The following is a 4,824-nucleotide window of genomic DNA, read 5'->3' as shown; positions in this document are numbered from 1 at the left end:
TCTTCTTCTTCTTCATTAAACAAATCTGCTCAAGTTACATACTTTGTGTGGAATTCAGCGTTCCAGACACCTAAGCCTTGTGCAGACGACCTGTTCCTGCGTTGATTCACCACCCACAGAGGGACAGTGGGCACAAGAGCACTGGCCGAGGGTGGCTGTCCCCCCTCCCCAATGGAGACGGGGGATTCCCCCACCCCCCAGCTATTTCCTGCTTCTCAGAGCTGACAGCATCACATCACTTCCGGGGAAAACCTAGAAGTGACAACTGTCCGTGCTGAAAACTGTGGCTGTCGACAGCTGCCCCCTCCGTGTCCCTGCCTCCTCATCTCCCACTTGTAGCCAGGCCAGGAAACCCTCCCCTGGACCCAACTCCCGCCTTTTGTGAGATCACATGTGCACCACTTCTGCGCGTTTGCGCTGTGCGGGCTTGGCAACCGCGCAGAGGTAGGTGACGGGGCCAGCGTGCCCATATCTGCTCTCCCACCCAGCGCAGTGGGTCGAGGAGGGGACAGATTGTGCTGGCAGAAGGGCTGTAGTTGCACAATGCTGGGTTGGTTTATGTGTAGATCAAGCTCTGTGGTTGGAAGTTTCAGAAGAGAGTCCTTGCAGATACGTTCTGAGCAGTTATCAGCTGGGCACATAGAGATTCTAGCCGACTTGCCTCTAAAATCTAGTTTGGGCTTTTGTGGCCTAAGTGGGGCTGGGGAGAGGAGGAGTAAACTTTTAATTTTAAAAAGGCTTCAAGGCCTGGTGGCCTAGAAACAATCCTCACTTGCTGCAAGTGACCGGTCAAGGACTATTTAGCAACTTGCTGAACAGCCTATTAGGAAAGTGGCCTTTTAAAAGCAATTTTCTGTGCCCCCTAACATGCGCTGACTTCACAAGACTGATGGCGAGGGTTTGTCGAAACAAGGTGGCAAAAGAGTGCCAAGGTTCTCCAAAGCCCAACGGTCTTTCCGGACACAGTACTTCTCCTACCAAAGACTGCATTATCAACTATTATCAACCCAGCAAGTGCCCTCCATTCCTGGAGGCAAGGAAGGCAACCCGTTTGGACCACTGTAGATTTGCTGATAGAGCTGCCACCAAAAAGCACAACAAGTATTGCTCATTCCTTGGTTCTTGCATAAGTGTTGCAGGAACCTACTGGATAGTGACTATGCTGTCCTTGGTTACTGCAGAAATTTTGCAGAAACCTCCTGGATAGGGTTTGCCAGCCTCCAGGTGGTGGCCAGAGATCTCCTGGGATTACAATTCGTGTCCAGGCAACAGAGATCAGTTCACCTGGAGAAAATGGCCACTTTGGAAGGTGGACTCTGTGGCATTGTACCCCATTAAAGTCCCTCCCCTCCTCAAACCCTGCTCTCCTCAGGCTCCACCCCCCAAATCTCCAGGTATTTCTCAAACTCAAAGCTGGCAACCCTACTCCTGAATAGAAGAAGAGATTGGATTTATACCCCACCCGTCACTCAGAGTCTCAGCGGCTTACAAACTCCTTTCCCTCCCCCTCCCCACAACAGACACCCTGTGAGGTAGGTGGGGCTGAGAGAGCTCTTTCCAGAACTACGGCTTGCCCAAGGTCAGGGCTATTTTGGGGCAGGAACGCACAGGAATGGAGTTCCGGCTGGCTCCCAAGTTGGCAGCGCCCAGCAGGAACTCATTAGCATAATAGGCCACACCCAACAGCAGAAACTCATTAGGATTGGCTACATTAGGGGTGTGTGGCCAAACATGCAAAGGAGCTCCTGCTACAAAAAAAGCCCTGGGTCTTGACAACAAACAAGGTAAACAGAATAAGGAGCAAAAGGTGGGCGTGGCTGATGACCACACTTCTGGTAACATGGGGGTGCGGCCTAATGTGCTAATGAGCTGTGCTGTCAGGGGTGTGGCCCAATATGCTAATGAGTTCCTGCTGTTGGGTGTGGCCTATTATGCTAATGAGTTCCTGCTGGGCTTTTTCTACAAAAGGAGCCCTGCCCAAGGTCATCCAGCAGGTGCAAGTGGAGGAGTGGGGAATCAAACCCAGTTCTCCCGGATTAGAGTCCGCGCACTTAACCACTACACCAACTGCGCCATCACCACAAGTTCCATTTTAAATCCTTCTCCTGTCTTCCCATGCATTTCCCCTCAGAGGGCTATGAGCTCTGCTCCTCTAGAATTCACACATGCACCTCTCTAGTTCTGTGGGGTTCTTAAACAAAAATAACTATCATCTGACAGACAGCTTAGCCTTGCTCCTGTAATTATGGGAGAAGGGGACACGGCTGCAGACGGCTAGCATTAGTGGAGCTCAAGCAGCCAGCTGAGGTACCTCCCAGTGGGAACGGAATATTCCCATGAGAAGGCCCTAATTGGTTCATTCCAGGCTTAGCCTTCCCAGGCAACTGCCCAGTCAGGTATGCCTGATAAGGTTAGTAAGCAGTCAGCTTCCAAAGCTTACGCCACAATAAACCAATTAGCCAAGGTGTCCCTGGCGCATTATTCCTAGACAACAAAACAGACTGTCAATTTCCTTCCTTCGCCAAGCTCCCAGTCAAGAAGTGTTTCTTCTTATTCTTGCTTAAGGAAGGGCTAATATCCCCCGGTGCATTCACGGGGATTTGTCAAAAGCTTACAGAAGGGGGTTAAGTACATCATCCCCTGTGAGGGGCAGTGACAGTGGTGCAGCACATGCAGGAAGTCCCAGGTTCAATCCCCGGTGTCTCCAGTTACAAGATAAATTGGGAGGAGTAGGTGATGTGAAAGGCTGAGACCTGAAGCAGCTGCTACCAGTTTAGGCAGCAAGACTAACCATGATAGACCAATGGTCTGATCCAGTACAAGACAGTGTCATGGACCTCCCTCTCTTTCCTTGCCTAAAATGGACAGGTGAAATTTAAAGCTGGGTGGGGAGGGAGAATTAGAGACAAACATCACTGTCGTTATAGCATGGGGTGGGGGGAGAGAACAGGGACTTGCCCAGAGTTTTTCCCTTATCAGCAGGTGCATGGTATACTCACTTCGGCAGCACATATACTAAAAAAAAAATATGGTGTTCACACTGTTAACAGTGTTGGACCAGTACCTGGGAGGCCCCCACTTGTGTCAAGGAACCTCGCTGGGTGAACTTGGGCCAGTCACACACTCTCAAGCGTAATCTACCTCACAGGGTTGTCGTGAGGATAAAATGGAGGAGTCCCCATTAGGGAGAAAGGTGGGGTACAAATGAAGTAAAAAAAATTAAAAATTATAATCCTGGAACCAAGTTTTAGCTCTTGGTTTCCTCCTTGAGGGGCAGGCAGGTCAGGGGTAAGAACTATCCCATATTTGGGGACGGCAAAGGATGAGACGGTTGGAGATAAGAACTATCCCATATTTCCTTGCACTACGCAGCGTAGAAGATGCTGGTTTTGAAAAGGACGCTCCAGCTAAATATTTCCTCTCAGGAACAGCTGACATGGTCTTGCTCTCTGCCCTCAAACCAGCCCTTCCATCTCTCTGAGGCATCCCGAGGGAAATGGCGGGAAAATTTTCCTCCCACACTGAAATGAGCCGGGCAGAGTGCAAGCTCTGAGCCGTCTTAATATCCCACTGTGGAGACACAGAAGCTGTTTTGCCGTGACCTTTTCCCCTGCAGTGCTGGTAAGGTCAGTCGCAAGGCACCACACTGGCAGGCGATGCTCTCCCACCCACACCATTCCACCCCTCTCCACACGGCTCCTTCAGGCAGACATTAACAAGAGGCGAGCAGATGAGAAAAGACTATGAGGAAGCATTTCCCAGGCCAGAGTGGTAACATATGAAAGAAATCATTATGGGCATATTCAGTAGTCTGTACCAGTGATAAACCAAACAAACAAACATAGTTATAGCTGTTCCAATTTCCCTTTATAGATCTGTTCCAATTTCCAGTTTTCTGATCACTTGTTTCAGTCTAACCATGTCATTCTGAGCTCAGCCAGGGGGGAAGTTTTTACCTTTACTACTGGGTTCCCTTGATCCGTTTACTCCTCCTGCAGCAATGGGCCCGTCTCCTGCTGATTCCGATCTATTATTCCTTCAGATCCTGTAAGAAGATCCCTTTCAACCTCTGAGCAAAACAGACCTTCGATTGGAAACAGAAGTCCTCCAAACTCTGAATTAATTTTCTTCCCGGGCAAAGAATTCCTGCTACATCGATTTCCCCCCCCCCTTTCCCCAGCATGCAACAGAAGGATCAAGTTCATCAACCGAATATACTTCTCAAATCAGTTAATTCCTTCCTGGTTTCTGTGCATTAATCAGTGGATCAAGTTAATTGCTTCTCAGTGTCCGTGCCTCCAGTTGATGAATCTTTTCTTCTACAGACTTTTTTTTTAATTGTTACATTCCGAAACAGTCAAGCGGTTAATGAAAAATCCTGTTTCTTTCCTGCCAGGCTGTGAACTGAAAGCACGTATTGCATCAGGGCAAAGATACGTAGATCCAGGGGATTTGATTGGAGTTAGAGCGTCAGCATCTCTTGTACCTCCCCAAAACAAAAGAGATCCACGATTAATACCCATCCCATGTTACAGCCTCTAAGATCTAAACAGGGCACTCCTAATGACACATTCCTCAGAGTCAGCCCAACTGAACAGACCTGAGTAGATCTTAGGGTCGCTCTCTAACAGTGTTGTCCTAACCAGAGTCAGTGTTACACCCTCCTAAGCCCACTGTCTTCAAGGGGCTTAAAAGGGTGTAACTCTGGTTTCAGATTGCACTGTTCTCAGACCAGACCCACCCAGCTTGATACACAGGATTTAGTTTTAATCTACAGCCACAAATATTTCCTCCTCAGTTTTTTCCTTTTCTTCACTCCTCTCT

At 48.9% G+C, this 4,824-nt stretch overlaps 1 protein-coding gene across 1 annotated transcript in view; it reads right to left on the bottom strand.

The window, feature by feature from the left end:
- DDAH2 (dimethylarginine dimethylaminohydrolase 2) overlaps window positions 1-4,483 on the bottom strand; it is a 30,409-nt gene extending 25,926 nt beyond the window's left edge. The window contains exon 1 of the mRNA XM_015420576.1: window positions 3,957-4,483. The gene's annotated coding sequence lies outside the window, so the exon portion shown is untranslated. The remainder of the gene's footprint in view (window positions 1-3,956) is intronic.
- Window positions 4,484-4,824: the final 341 nt, after the last annotated feature.

This window comes from Gekko japonicus, unplaced genomic scaffold, assembly GCF_001447785.1.
Source record: "Gekko japonicus isolate JY-2015 unplaced genomic scaffold, Gekko_japonicus_V1.1 scaffold753, whole genome shotgun sequence".
NCBI classification, from domain to species: Eukaryota; Metazoa; Chordata; class Lepidosauria; order Squamata; family Gekkonidae; genus Gekko; species Gekko japonicus.
Note: the sequence above shows the minus strand (reverse complement) of the source record. Positions and strands in the feature narration are given on the sequence as shown.